The sequence below is a fragment of the Lepidochelys kempii genome, chromosome 1 (genome assembly GCF_965140265.1).
Source record: "Lepidochelys kempii isolate rLepKem1 chromosome 1, rLepKem1.hap2, whole genome shotgun sequence".
Classification (NCBI taxonomy): domain Eukaryota; kingdom Metazoa; phylum Chordata; order Testudines; family Cheloniidae; genus Lepidochelys; species Lepidochelys kempii.
This window is the reverse complement of record NC_133256.1, coordinates 266,691,167-266,716,054: the sequence shown is the minus strand read 5'-3', so window position 1 is coordinate 266,716,054 and position 24,888 is coordinate 266,691,167. Positions and strand designations below refer to the sequence as shown.

At 42.7% G+C, this 24,888-nt stretch overlaps 1 long non-coding RNA gene across 5 annotated transcripts in view; it reads left to right on the top strand.

Moving 5' to 3' along the window:
- The window catches only part of LOC140904999 (uncharacterized), a 240,794-nt gene that overhangs the window by 148,472 nt on the left and 67,434 nt on the right, over positions 1–24,888 (top strand). For all 5 annotated transcript variants that reach the window (XR_012156703.1, XR_012156702.1, XR_012156699.1 and 2 more), the window contains one exon: positions 11,389–11,488. This is a non-coding gene — a long non-coding RNA (uncharacterized lncRNA). The remainder of the gene's footprint in view (positions 1–11,388; positions 11,489–24,888) is intronic.

Sequence of the window (24,888 nt, the reverse complement as noted above, 5' to 3'; positions counted from 1 at the left end):
AGTGTTAGCAGTAATAACTCATTATTTGCCTTCAGGTGCTGGCTTTGGAGCTATGGACCCTTTCAGTGATTATTTTATTGTTCTCTAGCATCCCATGAGGTGTCTGCAAAAGCTATTTTAATTCAAATGATGGGGGGTTAAGCTTTTAGGACATGCCCCCCGCCCTCCCAAAAGCCCACAAACAGCTAAATTTTATCATAGAATCATAGAATATCAGGGTTGGAAGGGACATCAGGAGGTCATCTAGTCCAACCGCCTGCTCAAAGCAGGACCAATCCCCAATTAAATCATCCCAGCCAGGGCTTTGTCAAGCCTGACCTTAAAAACTTCTAAGGAAGGAAATTCTACCACCTCCCTAGGTAACGCATTCCAGTGTTTCACCACCCTCCTAGTGAAAAAGTTTTTCCTAATATCCAACCTAAACCTCCCCCACTGCAACTTGAGACCATTACTCCTTGTCCTGTCCTCTTCTACCACTGAGAATAGTCTAGAACCATGTTTGTTTATGTTTGTTTAAATGTTGTTTAAAACCATGTTTGTTATGTTTGTTTCTATTATCTAAATTACCCAGTTTTTACTGTAAGCTAGACCCTTGTGCTGCTAGCATTGTGGTTTCAGGTTTTGAAGCCTGTAGGTTGTCATATACTCTGGTTATGTATGTATCATTTTGGGCTGATCTTTTCAGGTGAATATCCAGTTTTACTGAGAGTCTGTGCAAAATAGCATTTGTGGTTTCAGAAGATTCATATATTATTCTTTTACCTTACTATAAAATCACAGTGGGCCAATCTGTGAAGCCCTTTCTCAACCTGGGGAGAAATCTGTGTGAATAAACTTATGGAACTTAATGTAACTACTTGAGTGAGTAGATGCTCGCCATTGTGAATAAGGGCTTGGATACGAAGTTTTGCTACGCTTGGTGCTACTGAAGGTACATTCGGATGGGTCAGATGAAAGGGATGTCATTTACATTTCACAAGAGAATATTCTCTAACTAGGATCCTGACCTCTTCATTGTGAGAAGCCTCAGGTGGTGGTTTTCAGCAATTGTTCATCTGCTCCAAGGACACTTTCATGTAGGGTTCTATTGTGTCACGTCTTCTGTTCAAGATGTATATGATGATGTGGGGAGAAGGCTTGTAAATCGGAGGGCTCAGTGTACTCTACATTTTAGTTTCTACTCTCATGCTAGTGCAGTAGATTGAATGACCTGGTGTCTGCATGAGATTATGTATTGGATAAGGCTAGCTGAAGATCATTGCAGACAAGGCTAAAGTAATATTGGTATGTTTGGGTTAAAGTATGTTATCTCTCAGCCAAAGGAGGATTACGGTTTTGCGGGGCCCTGGGCCAGTGCAAGTGGGGGCCCGTCCTCACTCCTTCCACCTGCAGTCCCCCCTCTTCTGCCCTCCCCCTGGTATTCCTGCCAGGGAAATGGGGTCAGGGTGCGGGGGCTTCCCTGCCCCGCCCCCCATCATGCGCTCCTGTCGGGGTACAGGGGCTTCCCCCAATCCCTGGCAGGAGCACCGAGCAGGGTGCAGGGGTGCCCATTTTTCCAGGGCCCTCCAATTGTCCAAGGCCCCTGGGCATGGGCCCTGTTGACCCAGTGGCTAATCTGTCACTGCTCTCAACCCAAATATATTTCTTACACTATATGCTGGAGGGGTTAGATAAGGTATTATTATGACATCATCGCTTGGCTGGGCCAATAAATATAAGTAGTGGTAAAAGCAGTTTACTGTAATTTCATTGTGTGCCTACAGCACACAGGTACTTCAATTGTGAAGTTAACACAATAGAAATAATAGAAATGACAGATCAGAATATTTCATTGAAGAGGCAAGGTTATATATAAAAAATACGGATTTAAAAGGGGCAAAAGAAAAAAGCCATCTATGTCTCTCTTCCCTCCCTCTACCCCTGTGCTTGCACACTTGGGGAGTTATTTGCTAATTTACAGCACAAACAAGCGTTAAAACTTCCTGGCCTAGTGCCTGCTGCTAGAATCAGCCTTCTGTCTGCTCCCTAGTTACTTCTAACCATGTCTGAGCTGTACTAGAAGAGGGATCTTTTGGCTGTTGCACTACAGGAAGAGGTTACACCTAATTCCATACCCAAAACATTAAAAACCAAAAATAAACCCAATAATGAAAAGAAAAATAACCCACAGTTAATCTCCACAAGTTAATAACCCACAGTTAATCTGCAAACTGATCAGCTAACTCACCATCACTGCTTTTTAATATAACACATTTTTTTATTTAATTTGTCATGAACCATAATGCCTACAAGAAAATGGCCAGTGAGTTTCTAAATTACAGTCCCAAAAGGCTACAGACCTAAAGTGCAAAGTTATAGTCTCTCATTCTCCTCAGTTATAAGATGCATCAGTTTGTGTCTGTACCTCGATTTAAAAGAGCCCTGGGCTGCCAGGAGGGGGACTCAGTGTACATAGATTTTCATCTCATTGACTCTACTGTCAGACCTGCATAATGTCACACATCTGGTAGTCCTGTCATACCTGCCCACAAAAGTACGTCAGTCATGAGAAAGGGAGACATCATGTGCAGAATACCCTTTGGCCTATGGGAAGCTTCACTGGTTTAGGAGCCTGGAGATCATGGTTTCTGGTTGCACATCTTTCTTTCTGTGCAGTTCATATTATTGCTGACCAAGGCCTATCATAGAATCATAGAATAACAGAGTTGGAAGGGACCTCTGGAGGCCATCTAGTCCAATCCCCTGCCCAGAGCAGGACCAATCCCAACTAAATCATCCCAGCCAGGGCTTTGTCAAGCCTGACCTTAAAAACTTCTAAGGAAGGGGATTCCACCACCTCCCTAGGTAATGCATTCCAGTGTTTCACCACCCTCCTAGTGAAAAAGTTTTTCCTAATATCCAACCTTAACCTCCTTCACTGCAACTTGAGACCATTACTCCTTGTCCTGTCATCTGCTATCACTGAGAATAGTCTAGATCCATCCTCTTCGGATCCACCTTTCAGGTAGTTAAAAGCAGCTATCAAATCCCCCCTCATTCTTCTCTTCCGTAGACTAAACAATCCTAGTTCCCTCAGCCTCTCCTCATAACTCATGTGTTCCAGTCCCCTAATCATTTTTGTTGCCCGTCGCTGGACTCTCTCCAATTTATCCACATCCTTCTTGTAGTGTGGAGCCCAAAACTGGATACAGTACTCCAGATGAGGCCTCACCAATGTCGAATAGAGGGGAACGATCACGTCCCTCGATCTGCTGGCAATGTCCGTACTTATACATCCCAAAATGCCATTGGCCTTCTTGGCAACAAGGGCACATTGTTGACTCATATCCAGCTTCTCGTCCACTGTCACCCCTAGGTCCTTCTCTGCAGAACTGCTGCCTAGCCATTCGGTCCCTAGTCTGTAGCGGTGCATTGGATTCTTCCGTCCTAAGTGCAGGACTCTGCACTTGTCCTTGTTGAACCTCATCAGATTTCTTTTGGCCCAATCCTCCAATTTGTCTAGGTCCCTCTATATCCTATCCCTACCCTCCAGCGTATCTACCACTCCTCCCAGTTTAGTGTCATCCGCAAACTTGCTGAGGGTGCAATCCACACCATCCTCCAGATCATTAATGAAGATATTGAACAAAACCAGCCCCAGGACCGACCCTTTGGGCACTTCGCTAGATACCGGCTGCCAACTAGACATGGAGCCATTGATCACTACCCGCTGAGCCCGACAATCTAGCCAACTTTCTACTCACCTTGTAGTGCATCCATCCAGCCCATACTTCTTTAACTTGCTGACAAGAATACTGTGGGAGACCATGTCAAAAGCTTTGCTAAAGTCGAGGAATAACACGTCCACTGCTTTTCCTTCATTCACAGAACCAGTTATCTCATCATAGAAGGCAATTAGATTAGTCAGGCATGACTTTCCTTTGGTGAATCCATGCTGACTGTTCCTGATCACTTTCCTCTCATCTAAGTGCTTCAGAATTGATTCCTTGAGGACATGCTTCATGATTTTTCCGGGGACTGAGGTGAGGCTGACCGGCCTGTAGTTCCCAGGATCATCCTTCTTCCCTTTTTTAAAGATGGGCACTACATTAGCCTTTTTCCAATCTTCTGGGACTTCCCCTGATCGCCATGAGTTTTCAAAGATAATGGCCAATGACTCTGCAATCACATCCGCCAATTCCTTTAGCACTCTCGGATGCAACGCATCCGGCCCCATGGATTTGTGCACGTCCAGTTTTTCTAAGTAGTCCCGAACCACTTCTTCCTTCAGAGAGGGCTGGCCACCTCCTCCCCATGCTGTGCTGCCCAGTGCAGTAGTCTGGGAGCTGACCTTGTTCGTGAAGACAGAGGCAAAAAAAGCATTGAGTATGTTAGCTTTTTCCACATCCTCTGTCACGAGGTTGCCTCCCTCATTTAGTAAGGGGCCCACACTTTCCTTGGTTTTCTTCTTATTGCCAACATACCTGAAGAAACCCTTCTTGTTACTCTTAACATCCCTCGCTAGCTGCAGCTCCAGGTGTGATTTAGCCTTTCTGATTCCATTCCCACATGACCGAGCAATATTTATATACTCATCCCTGGTCATTTGTCCAATCTTCCACTTCTTGTAAGCCTCTTTTTTGTGTTTAAGATCAGCAAGGATTTCACTGTTAAGCCAAGCTGGTCGCCTGCCATATTTACTATTCTTTCGACACATCGGGATGGTTTGTCCCTGTAACCTCAATAAGGATTCTTTAAAATACAGCCAGCTCTCCTGGACTCCTTTCCCCCTCATGATATTCTCCCAGGGGATCTTGCCCATCAGTTCCCTGAGGGAGTCAAAGTCTGCTTTTGTGAAGTCCAGGGTCCGTATTCTGCTGCTTTCCTTTCTTCTTTGTGTTAGGATCCTGAACTCGACCATCTCATGGTCACTGCCTCCCAGGTTCCCATCCACTTTTGCTTCCCCTACTAATTCTTCCTGGTTTGTGAACAGCAGGTCAAGAAGAGCTCCACCCCTAGTTGGTTCCTCCAGCACTTGCACCAGGAAATTGTCCCCTACAGTTTCCAAAAACTTCCTGGATTGTCTGTGCACCGCTGTATTGCTCTCCCAGCAGATATCAGGATGATTGAAGTCACCCATTAGAACCAGGGCGTGCAATCTAGTAGCTTCTGCGACTTGCCAGAAGAAAGCCTCGTCCACCTCATCCCCCTGGTCCGGTGGTCTATAGCAGACTCCCACCACGACATCACCCTTGTTGCTCAGGCTTCTAAACTTAATCCAGAAACTCTCAGGTTTTTCTGCAGTTTCATACTTGAGCTCTGAGCAGTCATACTGCTTCCTTACATACAGTGCAACTCCCCCACCTTTTCTGGCCTCCCTATCCTTCCTGAACAGATTATACCCATCCATGACAGTACTCCAGTCATGCGAGTTATCCCACCAAGTCTCCGTTATTCCAATCACATCATAATTCTCTGACTTTGCCAGGACCTCCAGTTCTCCCTGCTTGTTTCCCAGGCTTTGTGCATTTGTATATAGGCACTTGAGATAACCCACTGATAACCCCTTGTTCTCAGTATGAGGCAGGAGCCCTCCCCTCTCACACACTCCTGCTCGTGCTTCCTCCGGGTATCCCGCTTCCCCACTTACCTCAGGGCTTTGGTCTCCTTCCCCCAGTGAACCTAGTTTAAAGCCCTCCTCACTAGGTTAGCTAGCCTGCTCGCGAAGATGCTCTTCCCTCTCTTCGTTAAGTGGAGCCCGTCTCTGCCTAGCACTCCTCCTTCTTGGAACACCATCCCATGGTCGAAGAATCCAAAGCCTTCCCTCCGACACCACCTGCGTAGCCATTCATTGGCTTCCACGATTCGACGATCCGTACCCCGGTCTTTTCCTTCCACGGGGAGGATGGACGAGAACACCACTTGCGCCTCATACTCGTTTATCCTCCTTCCTAGAGCCACGTAGTCTGCAGTGATCCGCTCAAGGTCATTCTTGGCAGTATCATTGGTGCCCACATGGAAAAGCAGGAAGGGGTAGTGGTCCGAGGGCTTGATGAGTCTTGGCAGACTCTCCATCACATCGCGAATCTTAGCCCCTGGCAAGCAGCAGACTTCTCTGTTTTCCCGGTCAGGGCGGCAGATAGATGACTCAGTCCCCCTGAGGAGAGAGTCCCTGACCACCACAACCTGCCTCCTTCTCTTGGGAGTTGTGGTCGTGGAACCCCCAACCTTAGCACAGGGCATCTCATGCCTTTCAACTGGTGGAGTCTCCTTCTGCTCCCTTCCCCCAGACGTATCATCTGGGCCACTCCCTGCAATGGTACCTGTGGAGAGAACATGAAAACGGTTACTTACCTGTGTTCGCGTTGCTGGTACATGGACGTTCCCCCTTCTTCTTCTGGAGGTCACATGTTGCCAGATTTCTTCACTGTCCTCCTGTCCGTGCTGCGCAGCCTGCTCTGAATCTTCAGAACCTTGTGCCTGTAGAAGCATATCCTGACGTCTGTCCAGGAAATCTTCAGTTTCTCCTATGCAACGCAGGGTCGATACCTGTTGCTCCAGACCTTGAACCTTCTCTTCCAATATTGAGACCAGCTTGCACTTTGTACAGACAAAGTCGCTTCTGTCCTCTGGAAGAAAGACAAACATGGCACATCCAGTGCAGGTCACAACAGTTGAACACTCCCCATCCATATTACCTTCCTACTATGAGCTTCCTCAGGAGATGCAGTAATTACTCAGAGAAGTCGTTAGGGTGTAAGCCTCAGTGGGCTCACTGCAGGCGAACTCCCAGGCAAACTCCTGCTGTTTGCTGCTCTGCTTTCCCCCGCTGCTCAGCTGGTTCCCCGCCGCTCAGCTGGTTCGCGGAGCGCCGGCTTTTTTTAACTCACCCGTAACTCAGGAGGCTGGGAGCTATCATGCCCTTACTTCATAAAGAAGGCAAGAGAGAGGTTGCATAAGGTCACTTCAACGTCAGAGTTGGAAACGTGATGGTTTTGTATACCTTCAGTTTTGTTTGTTGACTATTGCCTCTGTGCTCCCACACATTTGCACGTAGTCTGCCAAAGACCACACTTGCTTTGGAAATTCTGACGTTGTTTTCATCATTCATATGAACTGCACATGAGTACGTACTGCCGAGGTAGGTGAACTTGTCCCTGCCTGGAGGGTTTGGCCATTCACTGGATAGTAGGCTGTACATAAGAGTTTCTTGGTGCAGACTAGTACATCACTTCTGTCTTCTCGATGATAATTATGAGACCAAAGTTGTCACAAGCTGAAGAGAAATAGTCCATACTCCGCTGCATGTCAGACTCAGATTTGGCATTCAGGGAACAGTCATCAACAAAGAGAAGATCAAAAACAATCACTTCTTGTATCTTTGTCTTTTCCTGTAGTCTCCTCAAATTGAAAAGCTGGCTATCAGTCCAGTATCTGATGTGAATCCCTGTGTAACAGTCATGAAAGGCATCTGTAAGCATGGTAGAGAACATCATACTGAAGAGAGTTGTGGCCAACACACAGCCCTGCTTGACTCCATAGGTGCCTGGGAATGGTTCAGATGACTTGTTGTCCACAATGCGCGGGAGCATACCATCATGGAATTGCTGAACCATTGCGATGAATTTCTCCGGGCAACCGAATTTTGCTATGATCTTCTCCATGTGATGCTGGTAAATCAAGTGCCAGCTCAAGCCAAGGTCACAGGCATAGCTAAGAACTGGCAAACTCATAGCTGGAAACCAAACCAGCTTGCGACTAGGTTAGTTTAGTTCAAAATAGGTATTAATTTTATAAGACTGTATTTAGCGCTTAGACTCTATGAAATGCTTGTAAGTTGCTGCAGGCACTAATTTCACTTGTAATGTCTGTCTCCCATGCTATGTAGTTATATGTAAGTTTCGCTTTATAACTTTGAAAATGTTTGCTCTGTACTTGTGAACAAGGCATGAGAATGATCCCCTCTGCGCATCAGAAGGACTATCAAAAATTCAGTGGACCAACATAGGACAAAAGCCTTGTTAATTGTCCCACCCACCCATGGAGGAGTACATGCAGAAGGCCTCGTACCATTGGTTTGAATACAAGAAGAGGGAAATAAAAACAGTTGACATGAAGATTTTTCATCTCTTTGCTGTTTGAACTCTTTCAGGGCCAGAGACTCTAAACTGAAGTGAGAGTTCCCCCAGGGTTATCCCTGGGTTTGCCCTGAAAGACACTTTGAATTGTTAGATCACTGCAACTCTGTCACTCATATGATTTAGGTTGCAATTCATTTGTGTGTATATGTCTGCTTCTTTTAACCTGTAAATAACTCTCTAAACTTTTATTAACTGGGACTAAGAAATAAGATAGTTTATTACAGGATTGGCTACAGGCGTTGTCTGTGGTATAAGATTTAGGGTACTAATTGATCTGGGGTAAGTGACTGGTTTCTTGGGGCTGAAAGCAACTAGAGTTGGGTGAAAATTGTCAGCCAAAGTAGATTTAGTGACCCTGAAAAGTTTCATGAATTTGTGTCAGTTTTGCCATATTGATCATATCAAAGAACCCTCTCATCCCACCCAAACAAAAAACAAAACAAAAATCTGAAAAAATAAAAATGTTTGGTTTTTCAGTTTGAAATGACTTTTAATTTTGAAATTTCCTTCACATTTATTTTTAATACATTAAAAACATTAAGCTCTTGAAATTGACTGAAAACATTTTGTTTGATGCCAAATGATTTTTTCCCCCCGATTATTTTGGAATTGCCAGTAAACCAAAAAATCCATTATTCACACAATTCTGCTACAATTCCCTGCCAACTGACCGTGGTTAGCCAGGTGGCAAGCTGTAACTATTGCTCCAGAGTAGGGAACTTTCTTATTAAATTGTTACCTCATCCGTCCCTTCCCACCCTTCTGTTAAAAGATAGTAATGTTTTTGGAGAAGGGGACTGTGTTTGTACTTCACACCTGTGCATTGTCCGGCAGAAGGGACCCTCAGCCTGATGGGGGGCCTCTGGTTGCTTTCATAATACAAATAATGAATAAACCATGGGAGGCTCTTTGGGGTTACAAGCCATGTCAGCTAGCTCTTAGGCCTGTTGCCAAGCCTAATAGGTTTTCTAGGTGTGTGCATTGGGTTGTTGGCCCCCAAGGAGCCAACTAAGGCTTGCCAAACAAACATCTTAACTCTTGCAGGGAGAAAAACTCCTTGACAATTCTCTTATGGCTCATGTGTGGGAAAAGGTGAACTTTAGCTGCAAAAGAGGTTGAACATTCCCTGCTCTGCTGTCTGCCATGCCCTCTGCAGGATGTGGGAGTAATGGTCTAGCAGAAGATTGGGGGTTGGACTGCAGGAAGGCACCCCCCAAAAACTAATTATTACTTATATAGTCAGCATGAATACAGGAAAATTCATGTATTAAAATGAAGTGTTAAAGCCACTGCTTATCATGGGTTTTGAAAATATATAATAATCTATGTTAAAATTCATGTAGAATCTTTAAAAATGATTTTTAGTTCGGTTAATTGATTGTAACAATAGATGTAGTCTTTACCTAAACTTGGCTTTAAACTCTGCACATATGCATGTGGGAAGGGAAATACTGTATACTACCTTTTGACAACCTAACATCTCTCCTCCACTTTAACATAGTTCTCATTTTAGTTAAAACAGTCAAAAGTACTAAATGCCAGTTTTGCTTTATAAAACTATTATGTATAACACTCGATTTTCCAAAGCTTGTCAACCTCCTATCTTGAAAGGCTTTTTAAATGTTGCATGCCTGTTTTCTTTTTTCCATATTTTTATTGCCGTGGATTAAAGTCAGGTTATTTTTATGCTCCCAGAACTCTGATTAGTTAGATTAGCAGAAGTGCTTTTGGTATTGATGATACCATTATATACTACACTAAACCCATTAATAAATTAACAGTGCAACTAGCCTGTTTATAAATGAGCTTTACTGGGGGTTGTTTAAAATGAAAAACAACACTGATTGCTTGTAATCTAATCCAGTGAGTTACACAGGTTTTTATGCATGTGAGGAAAAGACAATTAGTGCTACCTGAGAGGTTTTTATTTCCCAACTCGATTTTGAATGTAACAGAAATAATTTAGTTAAAAATAGCAACCTGGAATAACTGGTAATGAGCTTTGTGTAGAATAACAACTCATATGACCAGAAATCTTCATTTAAAAAAGTCACTTTTAATCCTTACTGTCTTCAGAGGTTTACTATATGTGCCTTTAGGCATAGTTATTCCTTTCTCCAGTGTCTCTAAAAAGAGTAATAGGTAAGGTTATTTAAGCTGTGAATATCTATCATATTTCAAAATTTACTTGCATATTGATGGCTTGTCCTGTAAACAAAAACTAGAATTTTCCTGCAACAATACGAGTTGAAATTTAGTTAGACAGCACAATTTCATAACAAAAGCCTGTAAACTGCAAAGTCGTGCAAGTCTTTATTTTTGTCTTTCCTTGTCAGCTTTTTGCATTGTTGATCGATTTGCTGTAGTGCTGCTGTCAGTAGTTTACCAATAGTCTGATAGGATCTCATGACTGGCATTTTGCCTTTTTAAAAACCATCTCCATTGCTACAGTAAAGAATTTGAACCTCTAAATCAGCTGTGATAGCTGCTAGCCTCTTTTATTGTTATTAATGTGCTAGTAGGAGAGGAATATTGAACAGTAATTAGGAGCCAGTAAATTGCTACTGGAATAAACTTGAAAAGGTCAGTTTCCAGGCAAGAAGCCTTTCATATATGTTATCTTTATTTTTCTTCTTATATCACATTCATTATTAATATAGCAACATCCATTTCATTTATATTGACAAATGAGGGTAAAAATGTTACTTTAGTTCATAGTCTAAAAGCAGTAGTAATTATGTGAAAGTCACACTGCAGCAAAGTACTTTGCTACTAAATTTAATTTTAACCTTTGAATTTGTTGTTCCTGTTAACTTGTATTTTTTTTATTAAGTGTGGGAAGAAATTTCTGAGTATTTTTAAACATGTTTGTAAAGATTGTATTCTGTAAATCATGTATTCAAACTTTAGTCCATTTTTAAAGATTTAAAGATTTAAATTGGTGCCAAATAAACTTTAAATAAAGCTGAGAAATTCACATGATGGGATGTGATGGCGGCTTTGAAAAAACTGACATCTTGGTTGATGGAAGACAATCTTAATGAATTCAGGAAATATTCCCAGAGAGAGAACATTCTCATAAAGGGGATGATGGTGTTGTGGAAAACATGAGAATGTATATATTTGGGAATCTTAAAATAAGCTTTAGACATTTAATCTGATATTTAATATTCATTCTTTCTTTCAATCCTTAGGTATTTATAAACAATAAATGGAACTTTGAAGTAAATGGAGTACTGAATAGCTTATTGCTTTGTTTTTCTAATAGGAATCCCTGTCAGGGTCTTGTTGTGGACAATGCAAATTCTGGAGGAGTAGGCCAAGAATCAAATATATTTTCACATCTTCCTCTTCTGAATCTTCCTAAGGTAAATTTTCTTTTCAATAATATTAGTCTGTGTATGTGAGAATAGCATAGTTAGCTATCTGATGTATATTTCTACTGATTATTTTTTTATATTTTTAGCACTCTTTGCATATTTCACACAGATATATCCTTTGATGTCATCACAAATCTATACATTCTATATTAAATTAGCACAATTAAAAAAATTTTGTTTTCCTTAGGCCTCTTAATCCTGGTTTTCTTTTCAAGAGAAGAGGAAAAAAATAAATCAAACCCTGAAGTTAACAAGATGCCAGCTAAACATCGCTGCTTAATCACCTGCTTCTAATCTCTTCCCTAACTTTTGTTTACATATTGTAAACTCCTTAGGGAAGAGACATTGTCTATATATGGGTATGTGTCTGTGACATATCCACTACATTTTTGGTGCTATATAAATAACATTATGCTAAAAGGCAAAGCACGGTAGTAGGTATGTTTTGTTGCATAGCTTGTTCATTATGAGAATATCTTCCTTTACTTTCCAGTATTCATAAATCACATGCACATATGTGTACTGTGCTGGTAACAGTTGCTAGCGACTTTTGGCTACAAAATGGCAAAAATGCTGAGCTGTCCATAGCACCTGGTATGACAGATCGAATGCTCATTTGACTTTGCCTATGACAATTGTTTAATACCTCACTTTACTTTCCAAAACTTCCCTCATGAGGAGACTTCCACCAGAAAACAGATACACATGTATATACATATATGGTTCCAATACTATGCAATAATTATTTAAAAAGAAATATAAAACCCAAATTAAATATCTCATATGTAATTAGATATAAAACGTACATTTCTAAACCCAAGAAGCTTTTTCAAACCATGTGGTAATTCCATGACTTTCTATAAAAAAGACCTTGTATTTTATGAAACCCATCACCCTTTATTGTGTAGTTTCAGCTAACATCTCTGCTAGTACAGTAATGTCTTTTAACGGCCAAAACCTTTAATCCAGCATGGGTTTTCTTTCCAGAACCTAGCAGGATCATGTCTGGATCCATGCATTCATTGTGTAATTTAAAACTTCACTGGTTGTACGCAACTCAGGTTTCCCTAGCAACCCAACTGAACAAAAATTCTTTTGAATGAGTATCTTCTTTTAGCCATTTTAATAGCGACTGCAGGAATTCTGTCTCACAGAAAAATGGACATAAAGTATATATCCTTATTTTCCCACATCTTCTCCAAGACACCTCATGGTAGCTATGTGAAATCTTTCAATGAAGTGTAGAGTTCCTAAGCATTCTGTAAAGCAATCATAGTGGAGGCATCCTCCAGTTGTAGCTGAAATATTTCAGGCTTGGTTTCCATTGTTATAATGGATACACTCTGATTGCAAGCACTAAGGTATTCTACAGTATGTATGTATAAATGCCCAGTGACAAGAATGTGTTCAGATAAGTGAATGAAAAAAGATATGCAGTATTAGTAAAAGAAAGCTTGCTTCTGAGTTAATCTATTCAGATTCTTCCCATTATTAATTCTTTTGTTTAGTGTCTGTATTACAGGTAATATCTTTGGGGTTTTGGATTGTTCAGCCTCCCCTGCCTTTTATTTACATTTTATTTTTTTACTTTGTGATGACTGTTTTCAGTAGGCTTGTGCCACCGTAGAACCTTGTAATCTGCAGTTATTCGCTGTTTCTTTGAAAACTAAGGGTTATATTTAATCCCCTTTTGCTGTAAATGGAATCAGATGCTGAATGAATGAATGAATGAGTGAATGCTTTCTAGAGTGAGTGTAAGTGTGCGCGTGCGCATCTGTCAAATCCATATAAATATGGAATGCATGAGAGCATGGTATAGTATAAAGATTTTACTGACATGAGTTTTGGATGGCTGCATGGTTCACCAGCGGTGAATCCATGGTGGAGTTATGCAAGTTAAGGCTGCCATCGTTTTCTCCAGAATCTCACCTTTCTTTCTTTTTTTTTCTAAAGAGTAGTCTCTAACTGTTATAAATGCAGATGAAAGCTTGAAAATGTGAACCAAGTATAACTACTGGGTGATGTCTTCCTATGTCTGCCCACAGCTTGAAACAATACCACTGAGAAATGAATAGTGTGTGGGGCCTGTTGGCAATAATGTAACTTTAATCTATTTAAAAGTTGATCAAATCATTTATAAAAAGAACGGGAGGCTACTGTAAAGATCTGTACAATCTATGGAGAGTGGCATCTCATGATGGTGCCAGAAGTAGATGCAACTTGGGAGAAACTTGGGAGAACCATCATTTCTAAATTGACCTGTCAAGCCAAAACACCCAGATGAGAGGAATGGAGCCCAGAGGGGCATCTGAGCCCTAACAAGGGGGAGCCAATACTTCAGAGCTGGAGAGGGCATCCAAGCTGTCCCATTTCAAAATGGCTAGAGTCATGGATCTGCTGTGATGGGGGATGTAAGGCCTGGCAACTACCTTCCTGTCTCTAGTGGCTGCTGCTTCTTCCTTTGTGCTAGACTGAAGACTCAGACAGATATCTCTGCTGCAGCTATACCAGCACTCAGTTTCAAGGTTTCTTAGCAACCATGAGAGCAAAGCGTACATTCTGATATCACATGACTCTGAGTGATAGGACCCTAGGCATAGGCTGGTTGTGTCTCTTTTTTAACCCAACCCTGAATACTACTGAGAAGGGCTGAAGCTTGAGAAGCCAGCAGAGAATACATGGTCACATTTTAAACATCCGCACAAGCTTTTGTGAAAAACATCTCATTTTGGCATCCTGAGTAGGTGAAACTTGGCTTGTGGGCAAAGCTAGGCAGACTACCTTTGTTTTATTTCCCAATTTGAGCCTTCCTGTGTGATATACTTTAGACGGGGACCCTTCCATATGCAAGGGGAGAAGGAAGAAAGTTTATCAAAACAAAACAGAGGGGCAGGGTTTGAAGTAGATCTGGTCAGAAAATGGGCATTTTTCTATAGAAAATTAAAATTCAGAAAAATTTCAGCTAAAAACCGTAACTATTTTGATTCAGATATATTGCCATGGTGCCTTCTGGGAGTTGCTGTTTGTGTGCCTCATGCTCCCATTCTCCTCTGTAAACCTGTCTCCCTGGTTGGACTACATCTACCATGAGGCCACCATGTCTTCCATTGCCCACCTTCTCCCCTTGCCAAGAGAGGAGCCTCTGGCCATGATGCACCTTTGAAGATGTAGTCTCACCAGGATATAGGCCTATAGAGGAGTGGTTGGGGGTCACTGAATTGGAAGATGATGAGCTCTGTGTCACGGTCTCATGATTTGTCTTGACTCACAAAAGCCCTTCTTAGGTACATACGTTTTGGGCTCTTTGGGTATGGAGAACTTTGGGTACAGAGAAGTTGGATGGAGATGATGCACTTTGCAAGAAAGCTTTCCCTGAGAAAAACCACTCTGTGGGAAGAGCCTGAAGGCAGCCATTGGTGGGGCCAACAGCCCCTGAAGATCAGCTGTGCAGAAGCATTATCCTCCACATGTGAGGGTCCCAGGATTGATTGTAATGTGGGAACATCCATAGGTTTAAGTAGACAAGCCCTCCTGCCCCTTCTGTGTAGTGGGGGTAAAACTGTTTATCCCTTTTCTTTATCTACTTGTAATGGGCAGATTAGGAGGAAAGTTTGTAAGTTGCAGCTTGTGAGTTTTCTGCCCCGCAAGGTGGTTTTTCCAGTGTCAGGGTGAGTCTGGCTCTAAGTGATTGAATTTTCTTTCTTTTATCTTCCTTTGTAGTTTTTCTGTAAAGTGGGTGGGTGGGAATTGTGTTTCCAAGTTATATTGTGCTTTTGGCATCATCTCCTTCTCTTCCTTTATTTACTGGAATTTATCAAGAAACCATATGAAATATATACTCTAGAGATGATGATAGATCTACACATTTCATATGTGAGAAGCTATTAGACATCTCCCCTGTAGCATATTGACAGACAACACAATCATTCTTAATCCTTTTATTTTCATAAAGTAACAGAATGGAGAAGAACTATTGGTGACTGTGTTAGCGTATACAATATTTTTAATAAAGAAGTGTCTGTAGTCACAGGCTTATCACAAAATTAAATATGAAGTCCTTTAAGCAACCATTTATGTTTAGAGCTCATGAAGATTCCTAAGGGCCAGAATAGCTGAGCCATACTGGATTTAGACAATAGAATTCAATCCTTTAACAAACATCTCCCAATCAGGAAAGGATACGTGTGCTACATTTTGGCTCTAGGGTCAGTTCTGTGGGGGTTGAGATGGCTTGCTCTTCTCATAGAGATTTCTTTACCAGCTAGTATACCTTTGATAGCGGCGGAGGGGACAAACCTATAGTGACTAATGAAGCTGGAATGGGGCGGATGAGTCTGCATAAGTAATTGTGGTAGTAATGGTGATGGTGGTTGTTGCTATTGTAGGTTACAGTGTTTGGAGACCTTGTGTCCCTGAAGAGATATAATTCCACCTTATGATCCCCTCCAGATTTGATGTCTCCTATATGCCCCTCTGTATAACAGTCAAAACTATATTCTTTCCTCAGACTGTGGAAAATGTCAAAATTACTACTATATTTGATAAGTTAAGACCTCTGAGCCTCTTTTGGGATATTTAACTAGAAATGGTGTTTCAACTGATTTGAAATAACCTCTGAATAGAGCTGGTTAAAAAATTAAAATCTATTTCTTTGAAAAGTTTCAAAATTTGGAAGTTGTTTTCATTTCAAAGTATTTCAAATAGATTGTTTTTTTTTTTTGTAAATTAAAAAAAAGCCTGTTTTGGGAGGAAAAAATTATCAAAAGCATTACCAAAATGATTACCCAGTAATTGGTAAATGAAACATTTTGATAACCATTTTCAGTAATACTTCTGATCAATTTTAAATAAAATAAGAAAAAGCACACTTTGTTTATATATAATATATATATTATTTTGAAAAAAATATTTTGACCCAAAAAAATTGTATTTATTATTAGAAAAATTTCTACCTCTACCTTTCATTAAAGAGACTGGGTGAGAATTCAGTATCTAGAAATAGAATAAAAACATTTATTATTTGAATTCTTAGCATCCTCCCAGTCTGTTCCTGTTGAGATCTCAGTATTATGGGTTTCATCTTCTCCTCTACTCCAAAGCTTGTGACTGCCTGTGTAGCTAGGTATTTTCCTTTATATTAGCCAATTGCTGCCCTTGTATGCGTATATGGGATTATCAGATGGAGCACTACACCAAGGTTTTAAAACTTTAATGTTGTCACACAAATTCAGGGCAAAGTAGTTTAGAGATAATGACCTACCTAAAACCATTCTCACCCACCATTGCTTTTTTGGTGCAATCATGAATGGTACAGATTCCCTGTAATCTAGTTTGGCATCTCACAGCCATTTAGCTGCTCCCAGTGGCTGTGAGCAGAGGAGAACCGGGCCATACAGTTCAAACTTGGGTGCCTAAAGTGAGACATTTAAATAAGAGTCAGTGGGAGCTATGGGTGCTCAGCATCTCTGAAAATCTTTCATTTAGGTACTTTAATCTGGATCTAAGTTCCTGACTTTAGGCACTCAAGTCTGAAATTCTGAGCCTTGGTACTTATATGGCTATTTACATATGGAAGAGATAAGAGGAATTTGTTTAGATCAGGGGTGGCCAACCTGAGCCTGAGAAGGAGCCAGAATTAACTAATGTACATCGCCAAAGAGCCGCAGTAATACGTCAGTAGCCCCAAATCAGCCTCCCAGCTCCCAGCGCCTCCCACCCACCGGCAGCCCTCCCCGCACCTCCCAATCAGCTGTTTTGTGACGTGCAGGAGGCTCTGGGGGGGATGGGGAAGGAGTGAGGGCATGGCAGGCTCAAGGGAGGGAGTGGGAAGGGGTGGAGAGGGGACAGGGCCTGTGGCAGAGCCAGGGGTTGAGCAGTGAGTGCCCCCTGGCACACTGGAAAGTTGGCACCTGTAGCTTCAGCCCTGGAGTTGGTGCCTATACTTCTGAGGAGCCGCATGTGGCTCTGGAGCCACAGGTTGGCCACCTCTGGTTTAGATCTGAGTCATGTTACCCTTGTTTGGATATTAATTCTAGAAGTTGCTGTTATATTGCAGATACTTTCTAGGAGTCTGTGTAACTGGGGATCTTACACTGGACATGTAGTATCTCTCAAGGTACCTTGTCCTGTGTGTTTCTTGCCAGCTGTCTGATTGACAGTGCACAAAATAAGCCCGACCAATATGTTGTTAATATCATCCCTTTCATTGTTGGTGCTTGATTTTAAGAACTTATCAAGACAGTAAAGGTGGAGAAGATGATGTTCTTTATGAAATTTTTGTGAATGTGTGGAAACCTATCTGATTTTTTTTCCCCTCCCAAATTCCAGCAAGGCAAATTCAGCATATTTTCCTACTGAGATAATTACACTAAACACTATGCAGTTTATTCTGGAGGATCTTGTGGATGAGATTTAAAAACAAATGTGTTTTTTCTACTATTAATGGGCATGAAAGGTCCCAGGGAACTTTAGTTAGGATATGAGTTTGCTCATATGCTTTGTCAAGGTTCCTCCCCCACTCTGAACTCTAGGGTACAGATGTGGGGACCTGCATGAAAAACCTCCTAAGCTTATCTTTACCAGCTTAGGTCAAAACTTCCCCAAGGTACAAAATATTCCACCCGTTGTCCTTGGACTGGCCGCTACCACCACCAAACTAATACTGGTTACTGGGGAAGAGCTGTTTGGACGCGTCTTTCCCCCCAAAATACTTCCCAAAACCTTGCAGCCCACTTCCTGGACAAGGTTTGGTAAAAAGCCTCACCAATTTGCCTAGGTGACTACAGACCCAGACCCTTGGATCTTAAGAACAATGAACAATCCTCCCAACACTTGCACCCCCCCTTTCCTGGGAAATGTTGGATAAAAAGCCTCACCAATTTGCATAGGTGACCACAGACCCAAACCCTTGGATCTGAGAACAATGAAAAAGCATTCAGTTTCTTACAAGAAGACTTTTAATAAAAACAGAAGTAAATAGAAATGAAGAAATCCCCCCTGTAAAATCAGGATGGTAGATATCTTACAGGGTAATTAGATTCAAAAACATAGAGAACCCCTCTAGGCAAAACCTTAAGTTACAAAAAGGATACACAGACAGAAATAGTTATTCTATTCAGCACAATTCTTTTCTCAGCCATTTAAAGAAATCATAATCTAACACATACCTAGCTAGATTACTTACTAAAAGTTCTAAGACTCCATTCCTGGTCTATCCCCGGTAAAGACAGCATATAGACAGACACAGACCCTTTGTTTCTCTCCCTCCTCCCAGCTTTTGAAAGTATCTTGTCTCCTCATTGGTCATTTTGGTCAGGTGCCAGCAAGGTCACCTTTAGCTTCTTAACCCTTTACAGGTGAGAGGAGCTTTCCCCTGGCCAGGAGGAATTTCAAAGGGGTTTACCCTTCCCTTTATATTTATGACATGCTTTTAACCAGATTTTCTTTCCCTTCACTACTGATTGTGTTTTCTGCTCATTGACTGTACCCTACCCTCTACCCCCAAATAGGAAGTGTCTGCTTTCTATTTTTGTTGTAGTGTGTTTTGTAACTTTAGAATCCTTCAGGATCAAAAGCATTATTTACATATAGAATCTATTATTATTTTGCCTCTCCTGTAGTTTTGCCACAGATAAATCTACCATGCTCCTATCCTCCATGCATTATTCAGAACTTATTATATTGTAAGTCCTGTAATGTCTTTCTAAATTGTATTATCCTTATTTCGTCTGTCATCTACCATGAATTTTTACTGTATTTGTGGATATGTGTAATGCCTTGTATCTCTCTCAAAAGATTTCAGTAAACATAATGGGGAAAAAATGTTGACTTCTGATTCCTGGCCTGCTGACCTTCTGAACCAGTGTACCAGTTAGAGTTCTTCATTTCTTACACAAACTATTGATTTGTCTTTAAGTTTTGGTATAGTTCCAATTCCATTAAATTAGACTAGATGTGTGCTCAATTAAAAACTGCATTGGATTTTGGAGTATGTGCCTTCCAATAGCTAATGTACTATTTCTGGCTAAAGTGCTTAAAAGTCTTGTATCCAAACAATTGTCTGTATTCTGTTCTATATAGATTTCTATACTGTGCTTAGCACCCTAATATCTGAGCATCTCATCACCACTTGACTGAGTGATATGCCTCTAAGTGTGTTAAGTCTGGCTCTTGATCATGTTGTAGCATAAAAACAGTTCTGGTTAATTTTGTATATAGAAATTATCTGTTTCTTAATGTTGATGATACCAACTCTGATTTGTCCAGCAAGGCATTTTTTCTGCATTTAATACAGCCACTCGGAAACATTTGAATTGTTCTATTTCCTAGGACTACACTTCCTGAGTCTAGAACATATTTATGGGTATGTCTACGCTGCAACTAGGCACCCTCAGCTGGTCTGTGCCAGCTGACTTGGGCTCACAGGGTTCAGGCTGCTGGGCTGTTTCATTGCAGTGTAGACATATCCTAAGTGGCCTGGTGAGGGAAAAGAAGAGGCACGGCGGACTGGTTCAGTCAGGAAAAGAGGAAAATGAGAGCTGCCCAAGCGAGCTAGAGAGAAGGTGGTTCCTGGAAAAGGGCTTAAGGCAGGAGAGCAAAAAGAAGGATTTGCTGGCTGGTATACCCAAGCCAGAGAGGGCCAAGGCTAGAGGGGGCTGGAAGCAGGAGGAACAGCAGAGGGAGATGCTTGCTGGCTCTAAGCCAGAGAGCTGGAGCCAAGGACCAGAGTGGGCTTAAGGAAAGGGGAACAGCAAGAGGAGCTTACCCACTGAGGTCTCCTTGTTGCAGAGCTGGGCCCCAGAGAAACCATGAGAGGATCAGCAGTAGTGAAGGATGCTCCTCTGTCAAGGATGCTCCCAGTAGAGTGGCTGTGAGAGTTTGCAATGGGAAGAGCAGGTATGCAGCACCCTGGATGAAAAGGCTGGGGTGGCTATCCTGGCAGAGTCCAGCTATGGTAAGAATCAAGCTGGGTTTTAAAAACTACTTGTACTGGGGCTGTCTCATATGAAATATGTCCTGAGACTTTTGGTTATGGCTTTTTGCTAATAAACTATGATTATAGACTAGACAATAAGCTCTTTTGCAGTTACTGGGGACTCAGAAGGAAAACTGAGATGAGGGGCCACTTGCAGGGCTGCCCTGAGACCACGAGGGGGAGCCTGGAAGAAGACCATGTGTTTACATTTTGTTTTTTGTTTTTATTAAGTTTTGTTTAGCTTCAGTGCCTAATGAAAATTTATGAGAGAGGGTGGCTTTGTTAAAGGCTCAACACGCTTGCCCGTTCAGTTAAGGTATGAGAATTCATAATACACATCTCTGATACCCTCAAAAATTCTCTGTTAAAACTAGGGAAGACCAGTTTCAACACCGACGTATTTAAGGTAAAAAGACAAGCAGAGAAAAACTTTTATGGCTTCTTTATACACCATCAAGAAACAATAACAGGCATAAATCCAATTACAAAAAAAAATCTGTCAGAGTCACCTTTAAGAAATTTAACTGATTGCTAAGACATTCCATTACACAAAGTAACTGTTAGAACTTACACAGCAGCTGGTTCCACTGGAAGCATGTTGACTTTGCCAACTGCTTTGTGTATGTTACAAAAGTTACTTGTGGAAATTTCTCGAAGCACAGCCACTCCCCCTGTATATATTGTTCTATAATGATTTATGAAACTATTGTGACTTTCCTTCAAGTTGTTGACTGGGTTAGTTAACTAGAAATTAATACTGGTGTAGAAGTAAAAGAAAGGATTTGCATTGACTTTCTTTCTTATGCTGCTGCAACTTTAGAGTGAAAGATTGTTTGAATTATTTGGTTCCAAATTGGTAAGTGGAATCCTGATCTCCTCTTTATTTCTTTTTTTAATTATATTTAGATTAAATTGAAGACAACCAGTTGATCTTAGCAGCAGGTGAATATTTACTGTTCATTTGGTAAATTCCTCAGAACACAAAGTTTTCTGATTTTCTGTATCTTCATACCCAGTAAACAGGAATTTAGTCATATTTAATCTGACTTCACTTACAAAAATAAAAACATTAATACTTATCTACTCACGTCTTAGCTAAGAAATGCAAAAATGTCACGTACCTTTGAGGAGCTGGCTTATATGTGTTTGTTTAGTTGTCTGTTTATCTTGAATATTTCTGTAGTCATTGTCACTTAGTTATCTTAAGGCAGGAGAGCAAAAAGAAGGATTTGCTGGCTGGTATACCCAAGCCAGAGAGGGCCAAGGCTAGAGGGGGCTGGAAGCAGGAGGAACAGTAGAGGGAGAGAGCCTAAGCCAGAGAGCTGGAGCCAAGGATCAGAGTGGGCTTAAGGAAAGGGGAACGGCAAGAGGAGCTTACCCACTGAGATCTCCTTGTTGCAGAGCTGGGCCCCAGAGAAACCATGAGAGGATCAGCAGTAGTGAAGGATGCTCCTCTGTCAAGGATGCTCCCAGTAGAGTAGCTGTGAGAGTTTGCAATGGGAAGAGCAGGTATGCAGCACCCTGGATGAAAAGGCTGGGGTGGCTATCCTGGCAGAGTCCAGCTATGGTAAGAATGAAGCTGGGTTTTAAAGACTACTTGTACTGGGGCTGTCTCATATGAAATATGTCCTGGGACTTTGGTTATGGCGTGTCTGTGTGTCTTCATGGAGCCTTCCCCTGCACACCCTTCTCACTGGGAGAGGTTAGTGCTCAGAATCTCTGAAAAATCAGACTGCTTAGTTAGGTCTTTTGTATGGCCTGGGAGGAGAGAAGCTGCTGATTCTACTGTAGGTTGGGAAGCTTATCCCCAGGACACTGCCTAGCTTGGGAGTTCTAGAAGACACTGCTTTGGGTGTGCATCTTATAAGAGAGACCCTTGTAAATCTTGTTAGAACAAGACACCACATCTTATAAAATGTAGTTCTTGTAAATGTTGTGCTTGCTCACTGCAGATCTCATAAGATATGCACTCAAGGTGGTCTCTGCTTTAGCTTCTGGACTTTGAAAGCTTGTGTACTGGCCTATAAGAAAACACTATTTTTGCTAGCTTTGGGTCAGAAAATAACGGAATTGCTATCACCTGTATAGAAGGGTACATTATGGGGCACTGGGTTCCCCTCCCCTCACCCCCACTGAATTAGTTTTGGGATACAGTGCTTTTCGGGTGTGAGTCAATTGTTCAAATATTTTATACTGTGTAATTTTCTGGGCATCTATTATTTTTTATATTACAGTAGTGACTAGAGGTCCCAACCAAGATCAGAGCCTCATTGTGCTTGGCACAGTCCAATCACATAGTGGAAGACAATCCTTGCCCCCAAAGAGCTTGCTGTCTAAATAGACAAGACAGACAAGAGGTAGAAAAAGAGGCACAGAGAAATAAAGTGACTTGCCCAAGGAGTCACAGCAGGGCGATGGCAGAGCGAGGAATAGCACCCAGGTCTCCATGCTTCCAGTCCAGTGCCTCATCCACTAAACCTCACTCCCCTTCCAGCTTTTTGCGTGGGCATTAATTTGCCTGGGCATTGATTTACTATTGTTTAAATCTGATTAAAGAAAATAAGTCTGACCCTGGTCAGCAGTCAAGATTCAGAGAAATATGGTGGTCTTAGGGTTGCCAGGCGTCCGGTTTTTGACCAGAACACCAATTTGAGAAGGAACCCTGGTGGCTCCAGGCCGTTAAAAGTCCGGTTGGCAGCACAGCGGAACTAAGGCAGGCTCCCTGCCTGCCCTGGCTCCGGGAAGCTCCTGGAAACAGTCGGCATATCCCTGCAGCCCCTAGGCACAGGGGCGGCCAGGGAAGCTACATGTGCTACTCCTGCCTTGAGTGCCAGCCGCGCACTCCCATTGGCTGGGAACCGTAGTCATGGGAGCTGTGGGGGCAGTGCCTGCAGGTGCAGGCAGTGCGCACCGTGCAGAGCCCCCTGACCATGCATCTGCCTAGGGGCTGGACATGCCAGCCGCTTCCAGGAGCAGCAGGGAGCCCGCCTGAGTCCCACTGCGCCGCCGACCGGGAGACGTCTGAGGTAAGTGCTGCCTGGCTGGAGCCTGCACCCTGAACCCCCTGCTCAAGGTTGAAATCCCCTCCCCAACCCTCACTCCCTCCCAGACCCCGCACCTTGCACTCCCATTCACACCCCAACCCCCTGCCCCAGGTCGGAACCACACCCTAACTCCCTCCCAGACCCCGCACCCCAACCCCCTGCCACAGGGCAGAACCCCTCCCGTACCCAAATGCCCTCCCAGAGCCAGCACTCCATGGCCTTCCAGGGCAGGGGGAGAGAGCAATGGAGGGTTAGACACTGGTTGCTTTGTCTCTGGCTCAGAAAGTGACACATATAGTGCCACAGGAACAACACTGAGTGCATCTGCAGGGGAAGACCACCCAGACTGCTGAAAACAGTCTCTGAGAGGGCTAGGAAAGACTCTAGAGGCTGTCTTGGAGTCTTCAGGCTGGACTTGCTGGTGACAATTCAGAATGGCAGGATGCAGATAAAAAAATGGCTGAAATGTAGGATGTCCTGTAGAATGAAAGACAACTAGGAGTGGTAGATATCAGTCTCTTCAAAGAGGCTAAGGATTTAAGGTGGAATGGGGAAACCAGAGCAGCTATTTGAGTTAGGGCTTTATGGCTAAGTAGTGGCTTCATGGCTAAGTAGTGGCTTCATTATACAATTAGGCCAATCTGGCACTTTTCCAAAGCATTACATTTCCTTTAAAATGGGGGAGAGAGACATTTAAAATCAACAGCTCCTTTCAAAATGTGGTATCAATGTTGCCAGCTCTCACTATTTCTTCACAAGTCACATGAGTTTGGCCAGGGCTGAGGCCAAGGCTGAGGCCAGCCTCATGATGACATGAGAAGCTCCAGTCCCCTTGTGAATTTCAGCTCTACCTGGGGGAAGTCTCTCTCTCTTATAGGCTGTCTTTCCAACTTCCCCACCTTCGGGGGGAGAGCAGCCAATCAGAGTTGCTGCAGGAAGCGGGCAGAGCTCTCTTCCCCTTCCCTCAGGAATAGACACCATCTTCACAGGAGGGGAGACGGGAACAGGAAAAGACCAGCAGTTGAGGGTGGCTCTGCTCCCTCATCACCCCTCCCCTCCTGGGAATAATGGGACAGTTCCTCTCTGCTTCTTCTCCTTCCCCTCCCACTCCCTGCAACACTTGGCCTGGAAAGAAATAAGGGGTGACGAGGAAGGGTGGTGAACAGCCCCTGGAGCTGCTGTCCCTCTCCTGGAAGGGGGATAGGGGAACCTCATTGCAGCCCCCACAGGCCTGGGAGTGGGGGGTGAAGAGCTTCTGGAGGAGAGACAGTGAGGGAGAATTGATGTGGGAGCAGAACTGGAAGAGAATTGGAGTCACAGAATTGATGAGTGGCAGGGGGATGAGCAGATATGTGGATGAAGCTACAGAA